This window comes from Balaenoptera borealis (assembly GCF_965194805.1).
Source record: "Balaenoptera borealis genome assembly, contig: HAP1_SCAFFOLD_626, whole genome shotgun sequence".
In the NCBI taxonomy this organism is placed as follows: Eukaryota; Metazoa; Chordata; class Mammalia; order Artiodactyla; family Balaenopteridae; genus Balaenoptera; species Balaenoptera borealis.
Window position 1 is genome coordinate 18953 of NW_028123573.1, and position 15088 is coordinate 34040.

Below are 15088 nucleotides of genomic sequence, written 5' to 3' on the forward strand. Positions count from 1 at the left end.
CTGCAATTTTAAAAGAATAAGAAAAATTATACCCACAAACTCCCAATCTTTCCTGAAACGTTGCAATCTGAAACCCTATTGTAGGAAGCAGAAGATTTCAGGAGACATTCTACAAATGAAGGACTCCAAACCCTGTGGTTGGATAAGGAATTCTGGAAGGAAGGTATCCTCACCCAAGGAGAGCAGGTTCCTATACTTCTCTAACATCACATCCCTGTACAATTCCCATTGATCTTGGTCCAGGCATTCTCACTCCTCTTGAGAGAAATCTATGGCCACATCCTGGAATGTCAGCAGTCCCTGAAATTAAAAGTACACATGCCATGTGGCCACGGGAAGAGTTCATAATGTGACCCAAGAAGAAAACAGCAAGTTAAGAGAACTGCTTTTAATTTAGAAGAGTGTCTTCAATTATCCACTAATATATATATATATATATATATATTTTTTTTTTTTTTACAAAGTAACTTTCTCTACCTTATTTCTAACTACAAGAAAAGGGTATGGCATGTGATCCACAAAACCAGTATAGAGACTATACTTGTCTGGAAAAGAAATGATAAAATGATGGTTTCAACACAGGCATATGCATTTTTGAGTGTTTTATTATGTCAAACTGGATAAAATGTGTGTATTTCTCATACAGAAAAGACCTGTCGAGGTAGAAATGTACCTTTCAACTATTCATGGGTACACAAGTACACTGGGGAGATTGTAAAAGTGCAGATTGTGATTCAGTAGGTCCGGTGGGCCTGAATTCTATTTTTTTAACAAGCTCATGGTTAACTAGTGATGCCACAGTCTCTGATTCATTAACCACAACTGTGAATATCAGAGACATAATTAGAAAGGTAAAAATTCATATTTAATTTTGAACTTAAAGTGTTTTATGGATTTTACACCTTTAATAGAATAGTGAGCAGAGCAGCAACAATCATTTGTGAATATTTACTATAGACTGTGTATCTTTCTAACTTTTTCGTGTAGGATTCCAGGAGAAAGGCCAGGGCTGCGGCCACAGTGGACGTGGCCCCCAGGCCGGGCCGCCCCTCCAGGACCCCCGACGGGGCCCTGCGCTCCTGGCGGCTCCCTCCCCCGCCGCCCCGCTCCCTCCCGGAAGGCCTCGGGGCAGAGCGGTCCCACCCACTGCGCGCTGAACAGAGCCCGCGTTTCCTCAGAGCTGGAACTCCCGGCTCGGGCGGGGTCTCTTCCCTCCGCCTTCACGGAACTGCCCCAGAGCCCGAGGGGAGGGCGACCTCACTGAGGCTGCCGGCTCTGGAGGTGCCCCGGCGGCCGAAGCCGTGACAGTCGCGGGGACGGCGGGCCGGGTAAGTGGGCGCCGACCCTCCGCCTGGTCCAGTGCCCGGGCGGCAGCACAAGACCAGCTTCTGAGGGGCAGGGGTTCGCTGCCACCCGCCGCTGCTGTGCAGAAAGAGCGGCCTCCAGCCTCTGGTCCCCGGGAACTTCGGTCCCTCCTCTCGCCCCTGCCCTCGGCCTGGCTCGCGAGGCCTGGTGGGCGTGGGGAGGGGGTCGGCCTGAGCGTCCTGAGGGGAAACGGGGCAAGGGAGGCGCAGGGTCCGGCTGCAGCGTCAGCGCCCCTCCTCCCGACTGCGGGGAAAGCGGCTGAAAACTCCTCCCGAGGCGCGCAGGCCCCTTATTCAGCCGAGTCCCTCTGCGCTCCTTCCTCCCTGAGCTAAAGTACCGGGGGGAGGGGACAGGGCAGGGGACTGGTAATGGGGAACATCAAAAGGTGATTGTTAACTAAGGAAAACCAGCTCTCCCAAGGTGAGGAATGCGGCGCTTTTCTTTGCATGGGCTCACTGAAATCCTTCCTTTGATATGCACCTCAGCTCTCTGGGGCCTGCATTCCGTATTTGCATATCCTGAGTGCCTCAGGGCCCGCCGGCTCACATTGGAGGGCTGCAAGTGCTGAAGACTGTGACATCCTTTGTTTACTGATAGGGCAAGAAATATTCCATTTCCCACCGGCTTGAGGGGCAGACAGTGAAAAAAAGTCAGAGAATCTCACTCGGCATGTACTTTGGTTCACATATAGACAATATTTATACTTAACTGTGCTAATAGAGGTTCTCAAGTCCAATCAACTTGTACTACTGCCCTCTATGTATCAATTTCATCAATATCATAAGATAAATGCTTATAGAATTGACTTATTCCATTTAAATAGGATAATGATTTTTAAAGGAAACATAAGAGAAATATAACAACAAAACCTTTACCACTAAAAGCTGGGTCTGGAACAACCTGAATAAATGTTCCATTGTTAAAATATTGAAAGATGTAGTCAATAGAAATATCAACAAAAATGACAAATAATAAGGGTAGCAGAATGTTGAAATGTCCTATCTTTATCATTAAAGTGGCAGAAAATCATTTATTAGTAGACACTGGGGGCAGAAGATGTCTGATTTTATACCTTTGTCATATTTGTGCAGTTGTTTCAACAAGTAACTTAAAGACAAAATGGAAAAACAAGGAGGTTTGTGCCTGAGATCATGTTGATGTGAAACCAGGGATGGCCACCTTGTGCCAGGTGAGTTAAGTTTACCTGGCAGGTAGACCGCAGAGCTCCTGGGAAGCAAGGGTTGGAATTTTTCTGCTGGGTGCCCCTTAGGTTCTGTGACTTGACTGACTGACTGTGAGTCATGTTTCGGGAAAGACCTGATCACAGGAAAAGGGTGGGAATAGAGTGCTTTGGGGAGCAGCTAACAACATTCATCACAGCTCACGGCCTGAATGAATTTTAAAGAAACAGGAAAACAAATGCTTCTTATGGAATCAGAGAATGTGAGGGCTGGACAATCCCAGAAAATGAGGAACAGCCATCCCATTTTCCAGATGACAAAACAGAGGTCCAGCAAGGTGAAATCCCTCACCCAAGTTGCACCCGTCTCTCCTCCCCACTACGTGGTTCATGAAAGCAGGACTCTTCCTGTCTTCATCACTGCTGAACCCCAAAAAGGGCCAGGCATCTAGGAGCTGCTCCAAAAATTTGGGTTGACTGTAGGAACAATGCTATTTCTTTCTTTCTCACTCTTATTCAGGATTGTGCCAAGAACTCCCCAGGTTGCAATGTAATTCGATAAATGTAAATATTAATTGAGTTTTGTTGTGATGAGGACTTAGGCTTTGAAGGTAACAGACTTGGTTCAGATCTTGGTTCTGCCACTCCATAGCTGTTTGGCTTTGGGAAAATTACTAAGCCTCTCTGAGACTATTTCCTCCTTTGTAAAGTGGGGATAAATCTATCTGAGCCAGCAGAGCACCTGCATGAGAGATGTGCACTAAATATTGGTCTTTCTCACTCTCCTACGCCATCTCTCTGTTCTTCCCAGAGAAGCTGTACAGAAGGATATAGTACTTTTTTAAAATAGTTAACTAATTAATTAATTAATGTGTTTTTGGCTGCGTTGGGTCTTCGTTGCTATGCGCAGGCTTTCTCTAGTTGCGGCAAGCGGGGGCTACTCTTTGTTGCGGTGCCCGGGCTTCTCATTGCGGTGGCTTCTCTTGCTAGCCTTAACCCCAATGCTAGCCTTAACCCTGGCTCTCACAACATGAATTCCTCTTCCCATATCTTATCCACTAATTAGTATAAATGTAGGCATATTATTTCTATTAGCCATATCACACCGAGCCATTTATTCCATCCTCAGATCTGGATGAACTTCGCATTCCAAATACTCACTCACTGGAGCTCTAGGAACAATAGCACAGACAATCATCTCATATGAAGTAATGTAGCAGTTATTCTCTTCTCAGTCTTACTGATAAATGGATCATTTACACTTTCAACAGTAATTATTACACAAGAACACCTATGACTAATTTTCTCCTGACCGCTACCCAGAATTTGATTATCTCCGCAGTAGCAGAAATCCAATGAAGCCCCACTTGATTTAACAGAAGTAGCATCAAAACCTGTATATGTCTTCAATGTAGAAAATGTAGCAGGCCCATTCACCCCGTCCCTCCTAGAGAATATGTCAATTTCCCTATAATAAACATTTCCACAGCAATCTATTTTTAGGAGCATTCGACAATCCCTAGGTGCCAGAATTATATACAGCCCAAGTCATCATTAAAACACATCTAACAATCTCCTTTCTATGAATTTGAGCCTCCTACCTACAATTTTGATATGATCAACGCATACATCTCTTATAAAAAGTTTTTTTTTACGACTAACATTAACCCTATGTATATGAGAGTTTTCACTACTTGTCATCATACCAGGCAACCCACCACAAATTTAAGAAATATGTCTGACAAAAGAGTTACTTTGATAGAGTAAATCATAGAGGTTTCAGTGCTCTTATTCCTGGAATTGAATTCTTCCTAATAATTTTACATTCTCCATGCTACCTACCACATTACACCACATGCTATATAGTAAAGTTCTCTAAGTAAGCTTCAGGCCCATACCCCCAAAATATTTTTGTATATCCTTCCTGTGCAAATAAACTCTCATTGTTTTTACCATCATTCTACTGACCATTTTCTCAGGAAATATAATAATTGTATAACCAGCTCACACTGGTTAATGGTATCCCCATTCTAATAAAAAACATGAACCCATAAGCTACAGAAGCATCCAACAAATATTTCCTAAAACAGTCCACCACATCAATACTACTTATAATGGCTATTATCATTAATCTAATATACTCTGGTCAAAGAGCACAATGAATAACAAAATTCTTTAATCCAGCAGCATCCACCCTCATGACAATCGCCCTTGTCACAAAAGTAGGACTTTCCCCATTTCACTTCTGAGTGCCTGAAGTCACACAAGGCATCCCATGAACAGCAGACCTGATGCTATCAACATGACAAAATTGCACCCCTATCAGTTTTATACCACATGTCACCATCCATCAACCTAAATATACTATTAATCATAGTGATATTATAAATCATAGCTGGAGGCTGAGGCAGACTTCGCCATACTCACCTGGAAAATATTACACCCTCCTCATCAATTGCCCATATAGGATGAATAACAGCTATTATAATGTATATTCAGATTATAACGATCCTAAACATACTAATTTATATCATAACAACACTATCTTCTTCTTATTTATGCCCAGATCATGTACTACAAGAGTATCATTATCACACACATGAGGTAAAACACCTCCCATCACAATCATTTTCCTCACCATTATAGTATCATTAGGACATCGCCCATCACTATCAGGGTTTCTACCCAAATGAATAATTATCCAAGAGATAACAAAAACGACAACATCATTCTACCAACACTAATAGCCATCATAGCAGCCCTCAGCATATATTTCTACTTGCAGCTAACATACTCCACATCACTAACTATATTCCCTTCATTAAACAACACAAACACAAAACAATTTGAACGTACAAAGAAATAACCTTCCTATCATTACCAATCATAATACCCACACGATTACTACACACAACACCCATTCTATCGGTGCTGGACTAGGAATTTAGGTTAGTTCAGGCCAAGAGCTTTCAAAACCCTAAACAAGTGAAATTTACTTTATTCCTAAAAATAAGGATTGCAAGACTTTATTCTACATCAACTGAATGTAAAGCAAACACTGTATTTAAGCCAAATCTTTACGAGATTGATGAGTTTTAACCCCAGGAAACTTTAGTTAACAGGCAAATCCTCTAGTCAACTGGCTTCAGTCTACTTCTCCTTCATTTGAGAAAGAAAAAAAGAAAAAAAAAAGCAGGAAAATCACTGGCAGAATTGAAGCTGCTTCTCTGAAGTTACAATTCAATTTGTTGATTCACCACAGGGTTTGCCAGAAAGAGGGCTCAATCTCTGTCTTTAGATTTACAGTCTAATGCTAACTCAGTCATTTTACCTCTGTTCATACACTGCTGATTATTTTCAACAAATCACAAAGATATCGGCATTTTATATTTACTATTTGGTGCTTGAGCTGGAGTAGCAGGCAGCACCTTAATTATATCAATCGAGGCTGAGCTATGCTGACCTGGACCGCTACTTGGAGATGCCCAAATCTGTAAGGTAGTCATAACAGTCCCTGCACTTGTAATAATTTTCTTTATAGCTGTACCCGTTATGATTGCAGGCTTTGAAAACTGACTTGGGCCACTAATAACTCAGACACCTGAAGTAGCATTTCCCCCAATAAATCATATAAACTTTTGACTACTTCCCCCATCATTCTTACTCCTACTCATATCACCAATAGTAGAAGCTGGTTCTGGTACCAGTGGAACCGTGTATTCAGCTCTAGCCTGCAATCTGGCCCATGCAGGAGCCTCTGTCGACCTAACTGTTTTCTCCTTCCATTTAGCAGGTGTCTCCTCAATTCTTGGTATTATTACTTTTATTACTATAGTCTTTAATACAAAACCAGCAGTCATATCCCAATACCAAACACCATTATTTGTTTAATCTTCCCCAACTATAGCCATATTACTATAATTACCAATCTCAGTCCAAGCAGCCAGAATTGCCATGCTGTTAAGAGATAGAAATCTAAACACTACTTTCTTTGACCCTGCAGGAGGAGACCGAATCCTATACCAACACCTATGTTGATACTTTGCTCACCCTGAAGTCTGTATTCATGGCCTAACAGGATTTGTTATAAACTCACATATCATTACATACTATTTAGGACAAAAATTGCCTTTCAGCTATCTGGGAATAGTATGAGTCATGTCCACTGGTTTTTTAGGAGTTCTCTTGTGGGCCCATCATATGTTTACCATAGGGATAGCTGTGGACTCAGGAGCATACTTTGCATCAGCTACCGTAATTACTTCTATCCCTACAGGAGTAAAAGTATCTAGCTGATTAGCAACTCTTTATTTAATTTTTCTTTTTCTTTTCTTTTTTTTTTTTTTTTTTTGTGGCTGAGTTGGGTCTTGGTTGCTGCGCATGGGCTTTCTCTGGTTGCGGTGAGCGGCAGCTACTCTTCGTTGCGGTGTGCGGCCCTTTCATTGCAGTGGCTTCTCTTGTTGCAGAGCACGGCCTCTAGGCGCGTGGGCTTCAGTAGTTGTGGCTTGCGGGCTCTAGAGGGCAGGCTCAGTAGTTGTGGCACACGGGCTTTTTGCTCCGCGGCATGTGGAATCTTCCCAGACAAGGGCTCGAACCCGTGTCCCCTGCATTGACAGGCGAATTCTTAACCACTGCGTCACCAGGGAAGTCCCTGGTTAGCAACTGTTCACGGAGGTAATACTATATGACCTCCCAATATATTATGAGTTTTAGGCTTTAGTTTTTTTCTTTTTACAGTAGGTGGTTTGACAGGAATCATCTTAGCCATCTCATCCCCAGACATTGTCCTCCAGGATACATACTATTTAGTAGCACACTTCCATGACCTAATGTCCATGGGAGCAGTCTTCACTATTATAGGAGGCTTCCTACACTGATTCCCACTATTCTCAGGTTATACAGTTAACTCAGCATGAGCAAAAATTCACTTCACAAGTATATTTGTAGTAGTAAATATGACTCCCTGCAGCACTTTCGTGGCCTCTCAGGGATGTCACTACGTTAGTCTGAGTACCCTGAGGCACACACAACATGAAATATTTTGTCTTTAGGCTCATTCATCTCAGTAGCAGCAGTAATGCTAATAATCTTCATACTTTGAAAAGCATTTGTGTCTAAACAAGAAGTCTTAGCAGTGGAAATTGCTACTCCTAACCTAGAATGGTTACACGGATGTCCTCCACCATATCCTATGTTTCAAGATCCTCCCTATGGAAATGTAGAATAAGGAAGGACTCAAGTCCTTTTCAACCAGTTTCAAGCCAACACCATAACAATTATGTCTTCCTCAATAAATGAGATAAAAGTAAAAAGTGATGTAGCTTTGTCAAAGTTAAATGATAGGCTAAAATCCTGTATATCACTAAGGCATATCAATTTCATCTAGGCTCTCAAGATACAACATCACCGATTATGGAAGAACTTTTACATTTTCTTCATCACACATTAATAGTGATTTTTAAAATAAGTTCTCTAGTCCTCTATATCATTTCACTAATATTGACATCTAAACTCATATGCATACAGTAGATGCACAGGTAGAGAAAATGTGAACAATTTACTAGCTATTATTGTAATCTTAATTGCCCTATCATCATTGTGAATCCTTTACATGATACGTGAAATCAATAACTCTTCCCAAACCATAAAAAACTATGGGTCAGTAATGATACTGAAGCTACAAATACACAGATTATGAAGATTTAAACGTTGACTCCTCTGTAATCCCCACATCAGAGCTAAAACCAGGAGAATAATGACTAATAGAAGTCAACAACCGAGTAGTTAGGGATAGTCATTGAATATTAGTTTCATCTGAAATTGTTGTACACTCCGGAGTTGTTCCTTCTCAGGCCTAAAAAGAGCTGCTATCCCAGGACGCCTAACTTAAAGAATCCTAATATCAACAGGACCAGGCCTATGTTGTGGACAAGAGAGCTCGTTTTCCTGAGTTCAAAGACAGGACAGAGGGATATGGCTGAGATATGGGGTGAATCTGGAGCCCATGGGGATGCACTCTCCAAGCTCCAGTATAGGAATGGGGCCGCTAGGGTCCCAGGCCACCCACCACGCCCTCTCGAGCAGGATCTGGGCAACATTCCCTGTCAGTGATGAGGCAGCCCTAGCACTTGTCACGCCCCGATGTCGTGTCCTATGTGGGCCCCATGCTCTTGGGACCACACCCCACACTCTGCAGGTCCATGCTACAGGGTCCTTCATGCCTCAGGAGGAGAGACCACACAGCAAGCAGTTCCCTCCCCAACCAGCAGGAGGAGGGGAGGAGAGCAGGGGCACCAGGGGACTCTCACTCAGACAACAACACCCCAGCGGTGCCAGCGGGGACAGTGATGATGCAGATGAGGCACAGATCAAGAGATGGGACCAGGGGACCCAAAAGGCAGCTGGTCAGGTCCTGGCTCACCTGCACCCCGGACACCTTTGTCCCGCATACACCCCCTTCCTCATACACCCTCTCCTTAAATGCAGATTCGTCAGATGCAAACAGGCAGAGCTTCAGACTGAAAGTCAGCTCTTCCAAAATGACCCGTCAGCAAACACTGCAGGATTCCACTCCAGTGGGTGCCCTGGAGTCGACAACTCAGGGACTGAAGTGGATATCGGTGCCAGGGGCAGTGGGAGGGAATGGGGAATGAGACTTTCATGGTTGTGGAATTTTGGTTTTGCAAGATGAAAAGTTCTAGGGATGGTGGTGATGGCTCCACGAGAAAGTGAATATATCTGAGGCCTCAGAAACGTGCACTTAAAATGGTGATGATGGTAAAGGGTATGTGACGTGTGTTTTATTTCACTTAAAATAAATTCTTAAAATAATGTCTTGTTAATTGAGATTCCATTTCGACTCCCCCTCATCACAAATGTCGGAGGCCCAGACACAGTCCCCTACCTTAGGGGCCATCACGGTACCCTCACAGAGCACGTGGGAGACCATTCTTGGGGTGGGGGGCTAGTCTGTGCTCACCTGACCTCTGTCCAGGGGGACCCAGGCAGTGGTGACCCCCATAGATTAGACATATGATATGCTATAGTATTAATATGATACCACCAAGTGTTGTCACTCACCGGAACACAGAGCATCAACCCACTCAAACATGCCTGACCTCATATGATTGTGACAAGATGAAGAGAAGAAAAGGAACCACAGGTTAATCAGGACAACACCCTTAATGCAGAGGTTGGAAATCTCAAAGAGGACAGGACACACTGCAGGCAAAGAGCGCATATGCGGTCTCCCCATACATGTGATCCTGACCCATGCAGGTATGGTGAGACCCACACAGTCCCCGCACCCTATACCTGGGGCCACACATCCACACTCACCAGGGTGACCCACCTCCCCAGACCCCTCCACCTGGGTCACATGTCCACAGTCCCAGGGTGACCTCACCTCCCCAGACCCTGCACCTGGGGTCACACGTCCCCTTGGTCAGGACACCATGGCTCTGCAGGGGGCTCCCCCAATGTGGAAACAAGCTGGGTCCCTGGGACCTCCTGGGATGGGAAAAAGTGTCAGGTGGGTCTCCTTTCCCCACACTTGTCCCAGAGGAGTCCTCCTCTTCTCACTTTGGTTCTGTGTGATTTTAACTGTTTTTAAAGCTTTCATACTAGAGTTGAACACACGACCCTGGTGCTGGCGTGCTCAGTCCTTTCTCGTCTCGCTTACATGTTGAGAAAACTCACAGGACAGCAGGGCTGAAAGCCGAGGGGCAGCTCTGGACTCTGCTGAGTAGGGACGGTAGACTGGAGGGAGAGCTCAGCAGCAGCCTCAGCTGTCACCCATCGGCCTTTTGCCCGATCTGCGTGCCCTGCAATCAATTCACCAGCTAAACCTGCTTCCCTATGCACCATGCACGTGCTGGTAAATTGGAATTATTGCCAGGTAGTCCTCCTGAGGATTCTCCATGAGCCCCAGGGAAGGTGAACCCTGCAGGGATTAAGACTAAGGCCCCGACCATAGCACTGACCCTTGGGAGGACCAGGTCACCACACTCAGAAGAGAGGCTGTTACGTAGACAAGCCCACCTCAGCTCCAGACCCCAGACATCTAAGCCTTGACATTCAGATGCAGGCACGGAGCTTCCCAGTACTGAGGCCAGGCCGGGTCTCTACCCAGGTCCCCATAGTCCTAGCGTACACAGAACATGGTCAGGTCTAAATCTTCTTATTATAGACAACACATGGTCAGCTCTAAACATAATCAGTAGACAGGACATGCAGAGGTCTAAATCTACCATGTAGACACAACTTGATCATGTTTAAACTAGCTTAGGGCTGATCTCATAGGAGGTACAGATCACACACATGGGTCTCTCATCTTTGGACACCCACATCAGGAAACTGAACAAAATCTTTGGCATTAAACATTTCAACAGGCAAAACAGAAATGTTCCCAATTTCTCTGGCCACCTGATGGTCAGGATCCACGGGCGAGCCACGAACTTCTTAGAGTGCAGCCCAGTCTGCTGCCAGGACAGACAAGAAGTGGCCTGATTCCAGCCTCCCAGGCTTCCAGAAGGAGGCGGCCACACTGGAAGCCCAGGCAGGAGAGTCCTGCGTGGTCCGGGCCGGGAGATCCAGTCTGTCCATTCGGCTGGCCGATTCCGGGCGGGGCGCTCAGGGCCGCTGAGAGCCCTGCACTCAGGTCCTGCTTCCCTGCAGCGTGTGCGTGTGCGTGTGCGTGTGCGTGTGCGTGTGTGTAGAGGGGGCGGTGGCTGACGGCTCCCATGGCTCCCGTCCCGGGCACCGCGCTGTCTTCGAGGGGAGGCACGGGGAGAGGTAGGGGCACAGAAGCCGTTGGAGAGGAGAACCCACCGCGGAACTCCTTGCACACTGGCTCGCCCCACCCGGAGACCCGCCTGCCCATCGTGGGCCGCATGTCACCCCCCAGCCCCCCACCCCCGAGGGCAGGGTGCCTGCTCTTTCAACAGCACAGTGTCTCACATGAAGGAGACCCAGTGGGGACTGTCACCCCCCCACCCCACTCCTGATGCTGTGTTTGGGGAGAATGAACCCCCTTGACTGGGCGATGGGACCCTGTGTGGAAAGAGGTGGCGGCCCCATCCAAGTCGGGGCCTGGCTGAGAGATGGGAACACAGGAGCCAAGGGCAGGGCCTGGAGGCCAAGCCAACAGGAGGGGCACCCCCAGCCTTGGCCGGGCTCTCCAACGGTGACATTGTTGCTTTACGGGACCTGGGGCAGGCGACTGAATGTAATGGGAGTCTAAACTGGACCCTGAATGGGGCTTAAAGAAGGTGTGAAGGATGTTACTGAGACAGTGACAGTCATTGGAAGACAAACTCTGTGTCAGGATATCCTGCTCCATCCATTTAAATCCCTGAGATCTGTGACCTTTACGTGGCTACGCAGGATTGTTAGAGCAGCTGCGTGCGGATATATCTGGGGCACAATTCAGTCTGCAACCAACTTGCAAGTGGTTCCAGCAAACACACAGGTGTGCGCACAGGCAGGCACAGCACACACACAAACATATGCACGTGCACGGCACAAATATATTCACACACTAGCATGTGAACACACATGCACGCATATGCCCATGCACACACTAATGTGTGCAAGTGCACGTACCTATGCACATGCACAGCATAGGTATGCAAACAGGCACATGCACACGCATAGCACACACACAGGGAATAAAGTGAATCCGTAAAGCATTAATTCCTGAACACAAGTGAAGCTGACATGTATTTTTCCCTTTTCTTAGCCTTGATGTTTTCCACAACAAAAAGTTTAAGAAAAAAGTTAATGGCAAATGACTTTTGATTCATAGGACTTTCTGATGTTATTCCACAAATATTATGACAGGAGAAATGAATGTAGATATTACATGTGTCCACTAATGGATGAATGGAGAAGAAAAACACGGTCCATCAATACAAGGGGATGCTATTCAGCCTAAAAAGGAAGGCAATTCTGACACAGGCTGCAGCAGGGATGAACCTTGAGGGCATTATGCTCAGTGATGTAAGCTAGACACAAAAAAACAAACAGTGCTTGATCCACTCATACAAGACCCCTAGAGCAGTCGGAAACATAGAGACATAAAGTAGGATGTTGAGTGCCAGGGGCTGAGGGAGGGACAATGGGGAGTGAGTGTTTAATGGGGACTGTTTCAATTTTGCAAGATGAAAAAGTTCTGGAGGATGATGGTGGTCAGGTTTGCACAACAGTGTGAATTACTTCTTGACCCTGAAATGTGCACTTAAAAATGGTTAAGATAGTAAATTTTATGTTATGTATATCTGACCACAATTTTTAAAACTTTTTAAAAAACAACAGGAAATAGTCCATGAATACCACAAGATGCACAACTTCACTAACAACAGAGGGATTAAAGCCGTAAGAAAAATACTGTGCATACACCTACCAGAATGGCAGACATGAAAGACATAGTATCAAATATCAGCAGGATGTGGAGCAATGGAAAGCCTGGTACGCAACGGGGGGATGCAACCACTTCTGAAACAATCGGGCCTCAGATAGCGAAGTCCCTGCACAGAGACCCACAGTGCTCCTCCCAGGTGAACACAAACCCACCAGCCCTGCACCAGGACACACGGACATGGACTCGCAGCCACAGGAGCCAAACCTGAAAGAACCTGAAGGCCATCACAGGCGGATGCAGAAATGAACCATGCACGCTCCTATGAAGGAATATTCCACAGCAATGGAGTACATTTTGTTTACAGGTAGTAAAACTATAAAAATTATTTTTTTTAAAAAAAACGATATTTACAAGATGAAAGAATCTATAATTCTGGCACCTAGGGATTGTCGAATGCTCCTAAAAATAGATTGCTGTGGAAATGTTTATTATAGGGAAATTGACATATTCTCTAGGAGGGACGGGGTGAATGGGCCTGCTACATTTTCTACATTGAAGACATATACAGGTTTTGATGCTACTTCTGTTAAATCAAGTGGGGCTTCATTGGATTTCTGCTACTGCGGAGATAATCAAATTCTGGGTAGCGGTCAGGAGAAAATTAGTCATAGGTGTTCTTGTGTAATAATTACTGTTGAAAGTGTAAATGATCCATTTATCAGTAAGACTGAGAAGAGAATAACTGCTACATTACTTCATATGAGATGATTGTCTGTGCTATTGTTCCTAGAGCTCCAGTGAGTGAGTATTTGGAATGCGAAGTTCATCCAGATCTGAGGATGGAATAAATGGCTCGGTGTGATATGGCTAATAGAAATAATATGCCTACATTTATACTAATTAGTGGATAAGATATGGGAAGAGGAATTCATGTTGTGAGAGCCAGGGTTAAGGCTAGCATTGGGGCAATAATATATAAATTGATGATGTTGATGGACATAGTGGTTCTTTAATAAGTAATTTGAATGCCTCAGCAATGGCTTGTAATCATCCATGGGGGCTGATGATTTTTGGCCCTTTCTGGACTTGTATATAGCCTAGGATTTTCCATTTAGTTAATATGAGGAATGCTATGGTGAATTCAATTGGGTAATTTGTGAAAGAATGTTGATTATAAACACATTCTTAGGAAGAGGACTTGAACCAGTGCAGAAAAAGTTTCAGTTTTACATAATTACCGGGCTCTGCCAGCGTAACGAACCCTGTTCTACAGTAGGGTATGTATAAATTAATTGAATGTAGATTATATCATCATTTAGTTTGAAGACATTTTGTAAAGTAAGCCGTATTGCCCTTGTCCTTTCTTTCATACTGGAAGAAATCTGCAATAGACAGAAACCAACCAGGATGACTCCAGTCTGAACTCAGATCACGTGAGACTTTAATCGTTGAACAAACAGACAATTAATAGCAGTTATACCATTGAAATGTCGTGATCCAGCATCAAGGTCATAAACCATATTGCCCATATGAACTCCAGAATACAATTACACTGTTATCCCTAGCAAAACTTGTTCCATTGATCAGTGTTTTAGAAGAACACGTGATAAAGCATTTTGACTAGCTGGCCTAAATTTTAATCACTCAGAAGTGGTTTTATTCTCCAAAAAATAAATGGCGCACGGGCTCAAGACACACCGGCTTCAGTAGTTGTGGCGTGCAGACTCAGTAGTTGTGGCCCACTGGCTTAGTTGTTCCGTGGCACGTGAGATCTTCCCAGGCCGGGGATCGAACCGGGTCCCCTGCATTGGCAGGCGAATTCTTAATCGCTGCATCACCAGGGAAGTCCCCTTTTAATAAGTCCCCTTTTAAAGGGAGAATCGCAGTCTCCCTTTTAATATACCTTAAGCCCAAAGAATCCATGGAAAATGGTTACAGAAAATAAGACAATAAAATATTGTAAGGACTGTAACAGAAGCATATAGTACACAGTTCATATAGACACATCCCAAGCAGTTACAAAGTATATTAAAAGGGAGGCTGCAATTTTAAAAGAATAAGAAAAATTATACCCACAAACTCCCAATCTTTCCTGAAACGTTGCAATCTGAAACCCTATTGTAGGAAGCAGAAGATTTCAGGAGACATTCTACAAATGAAGGACTCCAAACCCTGTGGTTGGA

General features: G+C 44.7%; 1 long non-coding RNA gene across 1 annotated transcript; it reads left to right on the plus strand.

The window, feature by feature from the left end:
• Window positions 1-1223: 1223 nt before the first annotated feature.
• On the plus strand, window positions 1224-6627 carry LOC309621542. The gene is made up of 3 exons (XR_014240079.1): window positions 1224-1328; window positions 2457-2554; window positions 6549-6627. It is a non-coding gene; the product is annotated as an uncharacterized lncRNA (long non-coding RNA).
• Window positions 6628-15088: the final 8461 nt, after the last annotated feature.